Source organism: Lissotriton vulgaris, chromosome 4_1 (assembly GCF_964263255.1).
Source record: "Lissotriton vulgaris chromosome 4_1, aLisVul1.2, whole genome shotgun sequence".
NCBI classification, from domain to species: Eukaryota; Metazoa; Chordata; class Amphibia; order Caudata; family Salamandridae; genus Lissotriton; species Lissotriton vulgaris.
The window spans coordinates 367,855,294-367,874,656 of record NC_141691.1 but is presented as its reverse complement, the minus strand read 5'-3'; the positions used below and the strand labels follow the sequence as shown (position 1 = coordinate 367,874,656).

General features: G+C 50.4%; 1 protein-coding gene across 2 annotated transcripts in view; it reads left to right on the top strand.

Moving 5' to 3' along the window:
• Positions 1-19,363, top strand: part of CYSLTR1 (cysteinyl leukotriene receptor 1) — a 566,108-nt gene that overhangs the window by 486,220 nt on the left and 60,525 nt on the right. The window lies entirely within an intron of this gene.

Sequence of the window (19,363 nt, the reverse complement as noted above, 5' to 3'; positions counted from 1 at the left end):
CGCACACCGAGGAGGAGGTCAGTGCGAACATTAATTAGTTTCTTATACGACAGTGAGATGGCACTGTCTGGCATATGGCCGTCCAACACTCTGTCCTCCAGCGGGGAGCTCTCTGGGATTGCCCCCTCTGCCGGCTCAGCAGATTGCAGCGCGTGTCGCAGCTGGGCATAACGGAAAGACTCCGTGCCGCCCAGCTGATACTCAGCCTGTAACTGGGAGAAGGTCTTAATCTCGCCCTTAGAGATCATATCGTCCACCCTGGAAATACCTATGAGATCCCATTTGTCAAAGCCCTTGGTGTGCCATAACTTGCCCAAGATATCGGAGTCCTACAAAGGGGTGAATCTAGTCAGTCTGGCCTGCCAGCCCTGCGCCTTGGTGATCGTACGCCAGATGTGGACCGCAGTTCTCGTTGGACCCGACATCCGCCCGTCCAAAGACCTCGAGTACAGCGCCCTGTAGTAATTGCCGCCACCCAAAAGCCACTTGTCCATGGCGTAGCCGGGGTTGTTTTCCGGGCCATAAAAACCATGATTGATAGCCGCCAACTGGGAGGCCCAGTAGTATCTGCGCACATCCGGCAGTGCAATACCCCCGTCGTACCAGGGAAGTGTGAGCTTCGTGATAGCGACGCAGGGACGGCCATCCCATAGCAAGGCACATTGAAGGCTCTCAATCTCTCGAAAGTAGCGAGCTGGGACCGGATCCTGAGTGTTCTGCAGAGCATACAAAAACCTGGGCAAGGACATCATCTTAAATAATGCCGCGCGTCCAAGTAAAGAGAGTGGAAGCTTGCGCCAACCCTCCACATCACGCCGGAGGCGCTGAAGAGGGGGAAGCAAGTTGTGGTCGTATCGCACCCTCGCATTACCGGAGATGTAAATCCCCAAATACCTAAAGCCCTGGCTGGGCACCTGGATGTTACAGCCTCTAGGGAGGCGTGGTGTGTCCCCTTTCAGTACGTATAGGGAGGACTTGGCCCAGTTGATAACGAGGCCAGAGTACCTGCCAAAAAGTCTAAGTACATCGCATGCCACAATGAGTGACTTGCTGGGGGAGGTGAAGTAGAGCAGAATGTCATCAGCATAGAAAGAGATTCTGTCCTCGAAACCAGGAGCCCAGCTTATGCCACGCAGATCCGGGTGCGTGCGCATCATAGCCGCAAGCGGCTCAAGAGCGAGCGCAAACAAGAGAGGCGACAAGGGGCAGCCCTGTCTGGTGCCTCTATGAAGGGCAAAAGATGCCGAGATGCGGCCATTGACGGCAACGTTAGCCAGTGGGTCAGCATAAAGGAGCCTTACCCAGGCAATGAACGCCTGGCCAAAACCGAGCTTCGACAACACCGCCCAGAGGTAACTCTATTCGAGAGAATCAAAAGCCATCGTGGCGTCCAAAGAAGCAAGGACCGCCGGCTCCCCCAGGGTGTGAGCCCTGGCCATGGCGCCGTGGAGTCTACGCAGGTTAAGGGCAGTGTTGCGATGAGGAATAAAGCCCGACTGGTCCGGGTGCACTAAGTCGCCAATAACCCCAATCAGTCGATTGGCGAGTAGCTTGGCAAAATCTTAGGCTCAGCATTGAGGAGAGAGATGGGTCGATAAGAGCGACACAAGTCTCTCGGCTTCCCATCCTTATGGATGACCACAATGGTGGCCAACCTCTGGTCTAAGGGAAGTAGACCGTCGTCCCGCGCTTCCAGAAACATGTTACGCAGGTGTGGGGCAACCACATCCGGCCTGACCTTATATAGCTCAACCGGGATGCCATTAGGGCCAGACGCCTTGCCCGATCGCAATGAGCGAATCGCAAGGGCGATCTCAGCAACTGAGATGTCCTTGTCCAAGTCGTCGCGCTCCTCGTCCAAAAGACAGGGAAGCTCGACTGTCGAGAGAAGCGCTGTCGAATCGGTCTCAGACCGGTCCGAAACAGATGTGTAGACACCTCGGAAGTAGTCGTCAAAGGACTCGGCAATGGCGCTGGGATCAGAGACGACAACTCTGTCATCTCCCAAAATCTCGGGTACGACACGGCTAGCCATCTCTCTCCTATCCAGCCAGGCCAGCAGCTTCCCAGCCTTATCGCCGACGTCGTATATCCGACCCTGCTGTTCCTTAGCTATAGTAAGGGCAGCATTCGTGGCAAGGTCATGGTATTCCGACTGTTTGAGGGAAAGGTCGTGCAGGAGAACGGGATCAGGTTCTGTCTCCAGCTGGGAGTCTAACTCCATGATCTCCTCCTCGATGCGCACCAAATCGGCATCCCTGACTCTACGGGCCTCCGCTATAAGAGCGAAAGCCGCCCCCCTCAACACAGTCTTAAACGCTTCCCATAGAGTCACGGCCGAGCTAACCGAACCCTCATTCTCAGAAAAGTAGAGGTCGATGGCCTTGGCCAGGAGATTGCGAGTCTTGGGGTTGCGGAAATACCATGGATTAATAGTCACCGGCCGATCCGACAAAACAATGTCAAAGTCGAAAGAGACCCACAACGGGGAATGGTCGGAAATGCCCCGTGCCAAAAAACGGGCCTCAGAGACAGCAGGCGCATATGCAGCCAGTGTGAGAACATAGTCTATCCGGGAAAGACTGCCATGGGCGCCGGAATGAAAGGAAAAATGACGGAGCGTGGGATGTAAAAGCCGCCAGCTATCCACTAATCCCATAGTCTCAAGGAAGGAGGGCAACCACAGTTGGGAGCCCCGGAGGTCTCTAGGCGGATGGCGGTCCAAAGAGCCGGAGCAAACCGAGTTGAAATCACCCCCCACTATCAGCAAACCAGCAGGCAAATTTAAAATGGCGCCACCAAGGTCTTGGAAAGTGCTAGATTGCAGGCCCGGGGGAACGTAAACTGAAAGTAATGTCAGGGCACGTCCCTCCCACCGTCCCGTCACTGCGGCGTATCGCCCCCTCTCATCAATCAAAGTGACGTCGATCTCAAGTGGAAGGGGCGCACGAACAAGAACTCCCGCCCCCCGAGAGCCCGAGGAGAACCCCGAGTGGGCCACCATTTTGTATCCCTTACGATTAAGCGCCTTGCACGTATTCCCAACCAGATGCGTCTCCTGAAGGAGAACAACATTGGGCATGTGGCGTTTAATCAATTGAAGCACGACCCCCCTCTTGACACGGTCACCCAACCCGTTAACATTCCAACTGAGTACACGTAGTTTCCTACCCCCCATCATCGTGTCGCCAGCCCCACCCAACCCCAGCAAACCTCAACAGCAAATGAAACTGAACAGTGTATACAACCCATTGCCTAAGAGATAGAAAGAGAAAAAAGTAAACAAACAAACAAACTTTCCCAACACCACCCCCCACCCTGCACCCCTGCAGCAGACTAAAAAGCCCCCCCAACCAGCAGTGTACCTGTCGCCCCATGAACTAGTCTACAAAAAGTCCCAAGAGGAGTATGGAATCTCCACAAACCCCTCCCGCCACCCTCCATGTAAACGACAGGAGAAGCACCAATATCGAAATAACATGGTTATTATCAGTCACAGACAGCAGGGACACCAACCGCCATGATCCGCACAGTAGAAACAAGTCCTAGAGGTCTGAACCACCAGTTGCGCCTCCGGAATGCTCGTCCTGATCTTCCCGGCGTTGTGGCAAAGTGTCCAGCCAGTCGCTTACATTTTCCGGCACATCGAAGAACAGGGCACGGCTCTCGTGCTCAATCCGAAGTTTGGCAGGGAACAGCATCGAGTATTTAAAGCCCATGTCTCTCAGGCGCTGTTTCACACCCGCGAAACTCTGGTGCTGCCTCTGCACGGCCCTGGTGAAATCCGGATAGAAGTGCACCTCTGAGTTCTGGTATTTGAGCGGTCCATGCCGTCTGGACGCCTGAAGGATCACATCCCGGTCTCTAAAGTTGAAGAGCCGGGCAATGATGGGTCTAGGCGCCACACCCGACTTCGGCGGGCCGCCTGGGACCCGATGGGCCTGCTCCACCGAGAAAAAGTTGCTAAGGCCAGAAGATGCGAGATGCGCCTGTACCAGGTCCTCCACAAAAAGGTCCACTGCCGCCTCCTCCGCTCCCTCCGGAACACCAATATTACGGACATTCTGCCGCCTGGCACGTCCTTCAAAGTTCTCCAGCCTTCTAGAAAATTGGTCGTTGACTAGTCTCAGGGTCCGGACCTCCGTCTGCAGGTCCGAGACGTCGGTGGTTAGGCTGGAGGTCTTGAGATCAAGAGACTTCACTCGGTCGTTAGTTTTCCCCAAGTCAGCTCTGATAAGAGTAAAGTCCACTGCCAGAGTGTCCACCTTGTGAGTCAGGACCTCGTGTTGCTTTTGCATTTCTGAGCGAATGCCCGCGATGGCCCCCATAATGTCGCGCAGGGTAGGCTCGGAGCCGTCAGGCGAGCTCGCACGATAAAGGTCTTTAGAGGAGGCCACCACAGTGGGTGAGGTCCGTTGCTGAGCATACCGGTCGATTTTGTTCAGCTGCGTTTGAGTCGTCCTACGGACACCTCTGTTCGACGTCTTGTCGGGGTCCCCTCTGCCAGCCATGTTGGGTCCCAGGAGGACAAAGGGCTACTCCGCCCGGACAAAGAAACACACGAACAGAGCAGAGGCAGTGTCAATAATCACACCAGGCCGGTAGTAGGCAACTCCGCAGCCACAAAACTCCGTCAGCAGGGACCACAAACAGCCGCTTCGCATTCAATCATGTGGAGCGTCGGTGAAGGCAGCAACCACCCAGGAGACAATGGCGCATCCTTGGCACAGAGTTCAGCTCAACGTAGCTTTGTCTAGGAACCACCAATTTAGAAGCGGAAAGCTGCTCCCGTGTCTGCGACCACCCACCAAGTAGAATCCACTAATGTGGATCAGGATTTCCAACAGGATATTTGCGGAGGGTCCGCGGAGCTCCGAGCTTACGCGGCCATCTTGGTTGCCCGCGAAGCTCCTCCTGTAGTTGATTTATGAGATACTCCAACGTACAGACTATTTGCGTAGTCCAAATGGGCAGTTATGAGGGTGTGGACTACTGTCTTGAGTGAGTCTAATGGCAGGAAAGGGATGATTTTTTTTTCTTTTTTTTTTTTTAATCATGCGGAGCTTTCCAAAGCAAGATGCTGTGACTTTGTTAATTTGGGTCTTGCAGGAGAGGGCAGTATCAAATTGGAAGCCCAGATTACGGGCAGCTTGGACAGGTACCGGGGGAGGATCTAATTCAGCCGGCCACCAAAGGCTGGAAGAGATGGGGGATTTCTGGTTAAAAAATAGGACTTGGGGGCGTGGCCAAGATGGCGACCGGGACGGAGGCATAACTGCAAAGCTCCTCGGTCTCCGAATCCCCCACTATCGCCCTTCTCTGAGCTTCTGCTGGCTCCCCCTGCTCGACCCACATCACGGAGTGATCCGCGGCCCCGCAGGGTCGCTTGCAAGCGGAGCGGCCACCCTCTTTCATCGCGGCTGACGCAGCATCCGGCCGCGGCGGGAGTCGGCCCGCGCCTGGACCGAGCGCTGCTCGGCCTGCTCCACAGGGGACGAGGACGCCCTATCTCCCGACCCGGCCTCCCCTTCGGCCGGAGTGACCCTCGGACCTGTGAACATCTCCTGGGCCGTGCGCTGCCTGCCGGGCGAGGGTGGGGCCCGAGCCCCGATCGCAGCTCCCGGGCCGGGCGACCCTCCACTTCAGCCCCGGCTCCGGCTTACTCGTCTGTGGGGACTCTCTGCGGCGGCACGGCACCCGCCGACGGCGCTGCCGTCCGGTGCTGGACATCTACGTCCGGAGCGGCTCCACGTGCCGGCGGGCCCCTCCGGGGCCGTGAGCTTCCTGCCGGGTGGAGGCGGAGCCCGGCGCCTGGTCACAACTCCCGGGCCGGGCCCTCTACTCGAGCCCCCTGGCCCCGGCCTACCTGGCAGCGGGGCCCGCCCGGCACGGGACTTCTGCATCTACACGTGGGTTGCCACCCACCCCTCCACACAACACCACCGCAGCGGGTGCTCGATTGAGGCCTGGGCGGACTGCGGCCCGGGCACTGGCGGCGCTGCTCTCCGGTCGGGGCCTGGGCTAAGGGACGGCCTGGGCCAGACTCTCCGGCGGCCCGCTTCTATTACTGCCGTGAGGCCCCCATGCTGCCCGCCAGTCTCCACGGGGCCGGACTACAGCGAGCCATCCAAGGCCTGGGACACTCTGGACGACGTCTACATCGCCATGTGTACCGAGGGAGAATCACTGCGGCCTACAACACAACACCCCGGTCCCGGTGAGCAGACGGCGCTCACTCCCTTCTAGGGTGTAGGACCCTCCCCGGGCAGAGAGCGGGCCCTTTGGCGGCATCTGGGCGGCGCCCGGCGGACCACGTCCACAGAATCCAGAGGTGAGAGGGAGGACTACTCGGGGGGCCTGGTGGTCGTGCCCCCGGCGGAGGGATCACTGGTGCATAACTACTGCCCACCTTTCTCCTCCCTGGGGCACACACTACAGACCTCGCCGGCACCTTCAACTGACACCGTGCCCTGGCACTCGACCCAAGCTACGGCATCTAGCCCTCCTCCCTTCGCGCCAAGGTCCGCCGCGCCTGGTGGCGGCTTCTGAGCCCTCCCTGGACTGTCCTTCTGGCGCTCTCCCTCTGGCAGCGCGCCCCTGGCCCCGAAGCTCTGAACCTACCCTTACCTTACTTCACGATGTCTTCCACCAACCGCAGAGGGGGCCGACCGATCAACGAACTGCTACTGAAAACGTCCTCTAAATCCGAGAAATCTCGTGCACCTACATCGCCCTCGGCCACCCCGACCAAGGAAGATGACGACGCACCTATAACGAAATCATTCCTTGAAGGCCTCTTCAACACACTGCAGACCCTGCAACAAGAACTGGTCAGTGAACAGAGAGAGCTGCGCAGAGACCTGGACGGGCTGGGGGAAAGAGTGGTGGCAATGAAGGAATCTAGCCAGACCCGTTGCAAAGACCTGGTCCTTCTCCAGCAAGAAATTCTCCGCCTTCAGGAGCAACAGGTGGGCCTCCAGGCACATGCGGAGGATCTCAAAAACCGTTCCAGACGGAACAACATACGGGTCAGAGGTGTGCCATCGAAAGCGGAGGGGAATAATGTCACGGAATACCTCCAAGACCTTTTTCGAGAGATACTCAACGAACCCGCAGACTTCCCCATCCGCATTGATAGGGCGCACCGCTTGGGACTGCCCCGCCGTGCCCCCGCACCCCCTCCGGACATCTTGGCATTCCTCCCGGACTTTCCCTTGAAGGAGAGAATACTAAGAGAAGCGCGCCGAGCGCAGCCTATTCGCTTCCGGGACCACTCCATTCAGCTCTTCCAAGACCTCTCCGCCATCACTCTCCAGAAGCGCAAGGCCTTCAAGTCAGTCACCACGTTCCTGAGGGACAAGGGCGTGCCTTACTCCTGGGGACAATTTACAAAAAGGGGGTGGTGATGAACAGAGTGTCTGAGTTAAACAGACCACTCTTACCCAGTCCAAAGATCAGGGCTTGATCCATCACCGTTATTTATCTCACTGCCCCATCCCAGCTCAGAACCTGGCTATATGCAAATCAGTCTGTCCCTGGCCCAGTGCATCATGGGAACAGGGCAGACTAAACTACCAAGCCAATTCTTCACCAGAAAGGAGACAAGCTACCGGGGACCGGTTTCTGGCATTTCAGCCTTCTTCGGCCCGGCTTGCTTGAATCCTGATGGAGCAGTGAGAAAGGGACTCATGTCTGAGTATACCCTGCCACACCTATAGTGGCCAAAAACGATTTACAAAAAGGGGGTGGTGATGAACAGAGTGTCTGAGTTAAACAGACCACTCTTACCCAGTCCAAAGATCAGGGCTTGATCCATCACCGTTATTTATCTCACTGCCCCATCCCAGCTCAGAACCTGGCTATATGCAAATCAGTCTGTCCCTGGCCCAGTGCATCATGGGAACAGGGCAGACTAAACTACCAAGCCAATTCTTCACCAGAAAGGAGACAAGCTACCGGGGACCGGTTTCTGGCATTTCAGCCTTCTTCGGCCCGGCTTGCTTGAATCCTGATGGAGCAGTGAGAAAGGGACTCATGTCTGAGTATACCCTGCCACACCTATAGTGGCCAAAAACGATTTACAAAAAGGGGGTGGTGATGAACAGAGTGTCTGAGTTAAACAGACCACTCTTACCCAGTCCAAAGATCAGGGCTTGATCCATCACCGTTATTTATCTCACTGCCCCATCCCAGCTCAGAACCTTGCTATATGCAAATCAGTCTGTCCCTGGCCCAGTGCATCATGGGAACAGGGCAGACTAAACTACCAAGCCAATTCTTCACCAGAAAGGAGACAAGCTACCGGGGACCGGTTTCTGGCATTTCAGCCTTCTTCGGCCCGGCTTGCTTGAATCCTGATGGAGCAGTGAGAAAGGGACTCATGTCTGAGTATACCCTGCCACACCTATAGTGGCCAAAAACGATTTACAAAAAGGGGGTGGTGATGAACAGAGTGTCTGAGTTAAACAGACCACTCTTACCCAGTCCAAAGATCAGGGCTTGATCCATCACCGTTATTTATCTCACTGCCCCATCCCAGCTCAGAACCTGGCTATATGCAAATCAGTCTGTCCCTGGCCCAGTGCATCATGGGAACAGGGCAGACTAAACTACCAAGCCAATTCTTCACCAGAAAGGAGACAAGCTACCGGGGACCGGTTTCTGGCATTTCAGCCTTCTTCGGCCCGGCTTGCTTGAATCCTGATGGAGCAGTGAGAAAGGGACTCATGTCTGAGTATACCCTGCCACACCTATAGTGGCCAAAAACGATTTACAAAAAGGAGGTGGTGATGAACAGAGTGTCTGAGTTAAACAGACCACTCTTACCCAGTCCAAAGATCAGGGCTTGATCCATCACCGTTATTTATCTCACTGCCCCATCCCAGCTCAGAACCTGGCTATATGCAAATCAGTCTGTCCCTGGCCCAGTGCATCATGGGAACAGGGCAGACTAAACTACCAAGCCAATTCTTCACCAGAAAGGAGACAAGCTACCGGGGACCGGTTTCTGGCATTTCAGCCTTCTTCGGCCCGGCTTGCTTGAATCCTGATGGAGCAGTAAGAAAAGGACTCATGTCTGAGTATACCCTGCCACACCTATAGTGGCCAAAAACGATTTACAAAAAGGGGGTGGTGATGAACAGAGTGTCTGAGTTAAACGGACCACTCTTACCCAGTCCAAAGATCAGGGCTTGATCCATCACCGTTATTTATCTCACTGCCCCATCCCAGCTCAGAACCTGGCTATATGCAAATCAGTCTGTCCCTGGCCCAGTGCATCATGGGAACAGGGCAGACTAAACTACCAAGCCAATTCTTCACCAGAAAGGAGACAAGCTACCGGGGACCGGTTTCTGGCATTTCAGCCTTCTTCGGCCCGGCTTGCTTGAATCCTGATGGAGCAGTGAGAAAGGGACTCATGTCTGAGTATACCCTGCCACACCTATAGTGGCCAAAAACGATTTACAAAAAGGGGGTGGTGATGAACAGAGTGTCTGAGTTAAACAGACCACTCTTACCCAGTCCAAAGATCAGGGCTTGATCCATCACCGTTATTTATCTCACTGCCCCATCCCAGCTCAGAACCTGGCTATATGCAAATCAGTCTGTCCCTGGCCCAGTGCATCATGGGAACAGGGCAGACTAAACTACCAAGCCAATTCTTCACCAGAAAGGAGACAAGCTACCGGGGACTGGTTTCTGGCATTTCAGCCTTCTTTGGCCCGGCTCGCTTGAATCCTGATGGAGCAGTGAGAAAGGGACTCATGTCTGAGTATACCCTGCCACACCTATAGTGGCCAAAAACGATTTACAAAAAGGGGGTGGTGATGAACAGAGTGTCTGAGTTAAACAGACCACTCTTACCCAGTCCAAAGATCAGGGCTTGATCCATCACCGTTATTTATCTCACTGCCCCATCCCAGCTCAGAACCTGGCTATATGCAAATCAGTCTGTCCCTGGCCCAGTGCATCATGGGAACAGGGCAGACTAAACTACCAAGCCAATTCTTCACCAGAAAGGAGACAAGCTACCGGGGACCGGTTTCTGGCATTTCAGCCTTCTTCGGCCCGGCTTGCTTGAATCCTGATGGAGCAGTGAGAAAGGGACTCATGTCTGAGTATACCCTGCCACACCTATAGTGGCCAAAAACGATTTACAAAAAGGGGGTGGTGATGAACAGAGTGTCTGAGTTAAACAGACCACTCTTACGCAGTCCAAAGATCAGGGCTTGATCCATCACCGTTATTTATCTCACTGCCCCATCCCAGCTCAGAACCTGGCTATATGCAAATCAGTCTGTCCCTGGCCCAGTGCATCATGGGAACAGGGCCGACTAAACTACCAAGCCAATTCTTCACCAGAAAGGAGACAAGCTACCGGGGACCGGTTTCTGGCATTTCAGCCTTCTTCGGCCCGGCTTGCTTGAATCCTGATGGAGCAGTGAGAAAGGGACTCATGTCTGAGTATACCCTGCCACACCTATAGTGGCCAAAAACGATTTACAAAAAGGGGGTGGTGATGAACAGAGTGTCTGAGTTAAACAGACCACTCTTACCCAGTCCAAAGATCAGGGCTTGATCCATCACCGTTATTTATCTCACTGCCCCATCCCAGCTCAGAACCTGGCTATATGCAAATCAGTCTGTCCCTGGCCCAGTGCATCATGGGAACAGGGCAGACTAAACTACCAAGCCAATTCTTCACCAGAAAGGAGACAAGCTACCGGGGTCCGGTTTCTGGCATTTCAGCCTTCTTCGGCCCGGCTTGCTTGAATCCTGATGGAGCAGTAAGAAAGGGACTCATGTCTGAGTATACCCTGCCACACCTATAGTGGCCAAAAACGATTTACAAAAAGGGGGTGGTGATGAACAGAGTGTCTGAGTTAAACAGACCACTCTTACCCAGTCCAAAGATCAGGGCTTGATCCATCACCGTTATTTATCTCACTGCCCCATCCCAGCTCAGAACCTGGCTATATGCAAATCAGTCTGTCCCTGGCCCAGTGCATCATGGGAACAGGGCAGACTAAACTACCAAGCCAATTCTTCACCAGAAAGGAGACAAGCTACCGGGGACCGGTTTCTGGCATTTCAGCCTTCTTCGGCCCGGCTTGCTTGAATCCTGATGGAGCAGTGAGAAAGGGACTCATGTCTGAGTATACCCTGCCACACCTATAGTGGCCAAAAACGATTTACAAAAAGGGGGTGGTGATGAACAGAGTGTCTGAGTTAAACAGACCACTCTTACCCAGTCCAAAGATCAGGGCTTGATCCATCACCGTTATTTATCTCACTGCCCCATCCCAGCTCAGAACCTGGCTATATGCAAATCAGTCTGTCCCTGGCCCAGTGCATCATGGGAACAGGGCAGACTAAACTACCAAGCCAATTCTTCACTAGAAAGGAGACAAGCTACCGGGGACCGGTTTCTGGCATTTCAGCCTTCTTCGGCCCAGCTTGCTTGAATCCTGATGGAGCAGTGAGAAAGGGACTCATGTCTGAGTATACCCTGTCACACCTATAGTGGCCAAAAACGATTTACAAAAAGGGGGTGGTGATGAACAGAGTGTCTGAGTTAAACAGACCACTCTTACGCAGTCCAAAGATCAGGGCTTGATCCATCACCGTTATTTATCTCACTGCCCCATCCCAGCTCAGAACCTGGCTATATGCAAATCAGTCTGTCCCTGGCCCAGTGCATCATGGGAACAGGGCCGACTAAACTACCAAGCCAATTCTTCACCAGAAAGGAGACAAGCTACCGGGGACCGGTTTCTGGCATTTCAGCCTTCTTCGGCCCGGCTTGCTTGAATCCTGATGGAGCAGTGAGAAAGGGACTCATGTCTGAGTATACCCTGCCACACCTATAGTGGCCAAAAACGATTTACAAAAAGGGGGTGGTGATGAACAGAGTGTCTGAGTTAAACAGACCACTCTTACCCAGTCCAAAGATCAGGGCTTGATCCATCACCGTTATTTATCTCACTGCCCCATCCCAGCTCAGAACCTGGCTATATGCAAATCAGTCTGTCCCTGGCCCAGTGCATCATGGGAACAGGGCAGACTAAACTACCAAGCCAATTCTTCACCAGAAAGGAGACAAGCTACCGGGGACCGGTTTCTGGCATTTCAGCCTTCTTCGGCCCGGCTTGCTTGAATCCTGATGGAGCAGTGAGAAAGGGACTCATGTCTGAGTATACCCTGCCACACCTATAGTGGCCAAAAACGATTTACAAAAAGGGGGTGGTGATGAACAGAGTGTCTGAGTTAAACAGACCACTCTTACGCAGTCCAAAGATCAGGGCTTGATCCATCACCGTTATTTATCTCACTGCCCCATCCCAGCTCAGAACCTGGCTATATGCAAATCAGTCTGTCCCTGGCCCAGTGCATCATGGGAACAGGGCAGACTAAACTACCAAGCCAATTCTTCACCAGAAAGGAGACAAGCTACCGGGGACCGGTTTCTGGCATTTCAGCCTTCTTCGGCCCGGCTTGCTTGAATCCTGATGGAGCAGTGAGAAAGGGACTCATGTCTGAGTATACCCTGCCACACCTATAGTGGCCAAAAACGATTTACAAAAAGGGGGTGGTGATGAACAGAGTGTCTGAGTTAAACAGACCACTCTTACCCAGTCCAAAGATCAGGGCTTGATCCATCACCGTTATTTATCTCACTGCCCCATCCCAGCTCAGAACCTGGCTATATGCAAATCAGTCTGTCCCTGGCCCAGTGCATCATGGGAACAGGGCAGACTAAACTACCAAGCCAATTCTTCACCAGAAAGGAGACAATCTACCGGGGACCGGTTTCTGGCATTTCAGCCTTCTTCGGCCCGGCTTGCTTGAATCCTGATGGAGCAGTGAGAAAGGGACTCATGTCTGAGTATACCCTGCCACACCTATAGTGGCCAAAAACGATTTACAAAAAGGGGGTGGTGATGAACAGAGTGTCTGAGTTAAACAGACCACTCTTACCCAGTCCAAAGATCAGGGCTTGATCCATCACAGTTATTTATCTCACTGCCCCATCCCAGCTCAGAACCTGGCTATATGCAAATCAGTCTGTCCCTGGCCCAGTGCATCATGGGAACATCCGTTCCGCCTGATCTTTAAATGGGAAGGCAAACTGCACCAGCTCCGCTCACTGCAAGACACTTGTGCCCTGCTGGGACTGGAGATGCCGGAGGATGCTTCTGACAGTGACTCTAACGTGGGCTCCTCCCCAGCTAACCGCGCACGTCCCTCGGGCGGCGACTGGCAACAGGTGCGTAGACGCCGCACGCCCAAACATCGCCTCCGTCCAGACCCAGGGACCATTGCCAAAGACAAAGCTGCAGCCATAGAAGAAGTCGTTAAAGACACTACCTCTCCTTCCTGAGCGAGCCTCTATGGGGGAGCCACAATCATCTCACTTCTTCTAAGTGGGGGACGGGGTGGGTGTCGCCACAGCCTCTTCTACCTTTTTCACTCCACAGGCCTGAACTGACTTCGGATAGGCCCGGGACTATGACTACTGGTTGGGAGTTGGAAGTTGGGGTTAGGGTGGGAAAGGGAGGGCGTGGACGTTGGATGGGGGGAGTTGGGATGGTTCTGGACAAGGTGGACAAAGGGGGCACGGGGGGACTGCGGGAGGGGACCAGTATGCCAAGGGACAGGGCCGAGCTTCACACACTATGGATTGCTCGCTGTGCATAAGGATAGCATTGCCACTGCGCTGCGCTGTGCCCACAACATCCCAAGATGCCTGATACACTTAAGATACTTTCTCTCAATGTGAAGGGCCTCAACAACCCCATTAAGAGACGGGCGGTGATTTCATATCTAGAACACTCAGGGGCGGACATATGCCTGTTGCAGGAAACTCACCTCTTAGCTAAGGATTGGCACAGGATGCGCTCAAGAGCCTTCCCCCAACAATTCTTTTCCTCTCTTACTACCAAAAAAGCAGGGGTGGCGATGCTTATTTCCCGACGCTTTCGAGGCCGGGTGGGGGTCAAAGCGGGAGAAATCAAGGCCGCCTCCTATCATACACCCTGCTGGTGGGCACTAGCTCGATGACAGCTGGCTCCATATACGCCCCCAACACTGGCCAAGAAACATTTCTTAAAAATGCACTCTCTGAGGCGCTGCAGCCCTCTAGCACCTATTTACTCATTGCGGGGGACCTCAACCTTGTAATGGACAAACATAAAGATAGGTCTGGGCATCGCCATGGGGACACTGGCGCGTTATCTGCAACGGGAGGGTCATGGCTAAAGGACAGGGGCCTGTCGGATCTCTGGAGAGCGGCGCATCCCAACTCGACACAGTTTACATTCTTCTCCCATGTCCATCGTACCTATGCGCGCCTAAACCACTTCCTAGGTTCCTCCGAATTATCACCTCTTGTCACCGACGTTTCCTTTTTTTTTTTTTAAATGGTTTTTATTGATTTTTGTATAAAATCATAGAATACATAAATTTACACTGAGAGAGTTCACCGGAGCCCCCTAACCCTCCCCCCACCCCTTAGTCTGGCAGATTTCTATAGGAAAAGAGAAAATATAAAAAGAAAAAAAATATATGAAATATATGGATACCACATTATGCATTGTTTAGCCCAGTATAATAACTGTGTGCTGTGCCCAGAAATCAATCACAGAGCTGGCATTTGAAAATAATAAATCAAGCTACATCAAACTAGACACATGTGTAATAAAAGCACAACATAAAACTAATCTTCAAATAAGAATACAGAGGCCTTTGTCATTTGAACTACAAATACAAGAGCAATTATCAGTTCCTTTGTTCCTTACTACCTGGGTAAATAGTTAAATCCCACATATAGACTTCACTAAGAGTGACACCAATAAATCTAAATTAGGTTTGAATGTGTTGCCTATTATTGTTGTTATTATTACCTTGATTATCGCACCATTCCTGTAGCGGAGCCCAGATTTTCAGGCCAGCAGTGCGTTTCTTTCTACCTTTCCCTTTATAGATTGCAATTTCCAACTTAAATGTGGCTAATAATCTGGCGAACCATTGCTGAAATGAGGGTGCCAGTTCATCAAGCCAGGCCGATGCAATACACATTCTAAAAACAGCCATTGACATAAATATAAATTCCGCCCCTTGTCTATTCCAGTTTGGGTCACTCGCTCCTAAAAGCATTGTTTCAATAGTCAAGATAATGGGATTTTTCACCACCGCTAAATATCGAGTTTCAGTTGGGATAGGCCGTTGCAGGTAGCAAAAATATGTATACTGTCTGCATTCGGAAAGTGGCACCGGGGACAGTAAGTTCCTTTACCCGAGCCCCATTTTGCAATTTTGTCGGGAGTGTAATATAACATAAAGAGGGTTTTATAAAACTGTGTTTGTAGTTTGGTTGATAGCAAATAATTTTGAGACATTGCCATTGTACTTTCAATTTCAGCGCGGGATATGCCAATTTTGTTTTCCCATTTCGAGGCTATCTTTCCGATATCATCAGGTACAGAGTTGCTTAATAGGGTATATATTTCACTAATGGTGTTAACTTTACTGGACGACAGTGTCTCAAATATCTCACATTTTACACTGATGATTTCACAGAGAGTTCTTTTTGTTATGAAGTCCCGTATTTGTAGGTATTTGAAGAAGTCTCTGTTATTAATTTGAAATTTCGTTCTTAGTTCCTCAAATGTGTGAAACCCCGAAGGAGAACAGAGATTGCCGAAGTGTGTAATTCCGGCAGCTTCCCATTTCTTCATACAGCTATCCCTGAAAATAGCGGGCAGATCTAGATTATCTTTAAAAAGTGTATAGTGTGAGATTCGCCCAATATCCATTATTTTTCTTATTTTTTGCAATATTTTAAAAGAATGTAGAAGTGGCTTAAATTTTACTTTTTTGTGATAACTGTCGTGTAGATGACGCCATAAATAACCAGAATTGTTTTCACCTAACAATAGGTTATAAATAGAAGGTTGCCCACCCCTTGATGCTACATTTGTTAATTCAATTTGAAGAAGTTCTTGACTGTTAATCATGTTTGCTGCCCAATAATAGAGCCGCAGGTTAGGTAAACCTAAGCCCCCCCGTTCCTTTGGTAGAGTAAGGAATTTTAATGCACGTCTTGGTTTAGAATATGACCAAATAAATTTTGAGAAGGTTTGTTCCATTGATTTTAAACAGGAGTCCGGGAATTCTAGGCATATTGCTCTAAATAGGTACAGCAATTTAGGGAAAAACGCCATTTTAATGGCGTTTACTCTACCAATCAGGGAAAGGTGCAGGTTATCTAGTCAGTGGAGATCCTTTTGTATTGTCTTTAAAACAGGTTTTACATTACTATCTACCAGAACTTCTAGTTTGGCGGTGATAGAAATACCCAAATATGTTGCGTTTGGAGTAACTCTGGGGTCGGCAAAAGCTAAATTATCATTAATCACAATTTGGGTTTTACCTTGATTAAGGGCGTATCCGGAAACGGCTCCAAATTTGGTGGCCTCGTCAACGATAGCAAGCATAGATGGTGCGGGGTTCTTAGTGACGATTGCTATGTCATCAGCATAGGCTAAAATTTTAGTGGAGAGATCGCGTGATATAATAGGCTCTATTACCAAATTCATTTCCAATCTTTGTAAAAAGGGATCTAAATAGAGGGCAAATAGCAGTGGCGAGCAGGGGCAGCCTTGTCTCGTCCCTCTTGATATCTTAAATGATTTGGTAAGATTGCCATTGACAGAAACCATAGCGGTCGGGTTGACATATAATTGTTGTATTGCCATGTTAAAGCTTGGGGGAATTCCAACTCTTTTCAAAGCTGCCCAAAGGAATTTCCAGGAGACCCTATCAAATGCCTTTTCCACATCTAAGAGTATGAGGGCCATAGGGTCTCCTGAAATTCGTGACTGATCAAAAAGTGTGATAACTCTATGGACGTGATCAGTAGTAGATCTTCCTGGGACAAAGCCATGTTGGTAATTGGCTATAACTAAATGAATAATTGGGGCCAGGCGATTTGCAAGTAGTTTGGAGTAAATTTTAGAATCCGCATTAATCAAGGTAATTGGTCTATATGAGCCTAATTGATGTGGTGTTTTTTTTTTTTTTGGAAATATTATAATTTTTGCACTGGACCAAGATTTAGGAGGGGTTCCCCCTCTGAAAATATAACCAAATAGAGTCACCATTATATGTTGAAGTTTGGTTAGGAAAGTTAAAAAAAATTCCGACGGAAGACTGTCTAAGCCTGTCGCCTTTCCCTTTGGTAGATTCTTGATTATTAGTTGAATTTCCTCTAAGTTTGGATCATCCATTAATACCGATTAGTCTGTTTCACCAAAACTTGAGGTGTTTAGTAAGTTAAGATACTCATTTATCATATTTTCTATATTGTTATCCTCCCTTCCCTCAGTATATAATGAGCTATAAAACTGGAAAAAGGCTTCCTTAATGTCTTCGGGATCAGTAACTGTACCTTTTATTGGATCTGATATCTCCTGAATAGTATTGGTCGTCTCTAATTGACGCAAACGGACCGCTAGTTGGTGACCAACAAGTTAATTTACCTCGTATACCATCTCTCGATTAGCAGTAGCTCTTTTTACCGCTTTAGCTGTAATATCATCAATAATTACTGCTCTAGCTATTGCTACTTGAGTTTGGTTTCTTTTGATTATTTCTGTCCCAGCATGCGCTTTGATGGCCTCAATTAGACCCTCTTCCGCCTGTCGAAGTTCTTCTTGTTGAGTCTGAGATTTAATGTGAGATAAACGGTTTGATCTTACGGAGTATTGTAAGGTTTCCCCCCGAATCCCCGCCTTTAATGCATCCCAGACCACATCTATTCCAGTACTACCCAGATTCTCCTGTATAAAATTTGGGATCCACTCTCGCATATGTGAGCAGTAGTTAGGGTCATGTAACAGGGTTTTTTCAAAGGTCCATGATCTTATTCTTTTTTCAGTGGCGCCTATATTCACCATACACATTAAAGGATTATGATCGGAGAGTATTTTGGTTAGTTTATTAATTTTACTTATATTTTTTAAAGAGTTAGAAAAGAAAAAAAATCAATTCTGGCATACGTGTGATGTGGATATGAGTAGAATGTATACCCAGTATCGTGAGGAAGTTGTGTGGTGGATTGCCATCCGTCTACCAGTCCATGCATGCAGCAAAGATCTTTTACTGCCCTAAAGACCTTTGGTTTGCGGCCCTTATATACCCAGTGGTCCTTAGACGACCAATCATGTGGCAAATTTAAAATAAAGTCACCACACAGTATAATCGGTAATGGCCAGTGTGCTAGTTCATTAGAGATTTCGTTAATGCTTGAGGGGTCATCTTCATTGCTACCATAAAGAGTGCAGATCGTCGTTTTCCTCCCTTCAGTATCTTGTCGCATTGTGATCGCCCACCACCCATTTTTGTCAACTTTGCTTTTCGGGAATGTGTGTCCCTGACCCTTGAACAAGATAGCAACCCCCTTAGTCCTAACACCTTGAGTGGTAGCGCATACAAGCCTAAACCCGAGTGATTTTAAAAGGTGGGTTTGAGCAGCCTCAATATGGGTTTCTTGTAGGCATATTATGTTTGCCCCAACTGAGTGGAGCCAGATGGCTACATTTTGACGTTTATTTATGTCAATCAAGCCACAAATGTTAACAGATAAAATTTTTAATGAAGACATCGTAAAGTCTTAGGTATAATTTTCAAGGCTTGTTCAAACATTGTAGCCAGCCGAGAACTTATCTTCTGTAAGAAGCATTTCGCCATGTGGTATCCTTTTTTTAACCCCACCAAAGTAATTAATATTAGCCAGACTGCCCCTTCTGTCCCTCCCCTTTGAGCTCCATCCCTCCGCAATCCCACCCTGTCAAAAGAATAGCCCTCCCCCCCCTCCCACTCATAGAGGCGTCCTGGATCCGAGGGGATCCAGGTGTGGGCATCTGGGTGGTCAGATCGCCGACGACCACTCTCACAGCCTCCTATCCTGCCTGTTTGAAAAGAACAAGAATCAAAAAATAACTATCGAGAGCTATATTTCCATACCTATAAGAAGACATAAGTACACAACTGCAGTAACTAGATTGAACCCAAAACTAGTGTATGTAACAAAAAATATGCTATCACACATGTTAAGAGGGCATAGGCAGGTGTGCTATAAAACAAATAGCCGAGTAGCGACCATAGGTATATATTCAGTTAGTAGTATATAGTCTTTATCAGTTTGTCTTCCTGGCAGCATCTGTTAGTTCTTGCAGGTAGCTTTCCGCTTGGATTTCCCTGTAGAAGATACGCGTTGTTCCTCTAAAGATTACTTTCAGACGACAGGGGTTCTGCAGGTACACTGTCGCACCAATTTTTTCAAAGGGGGTATAAAGTTGTC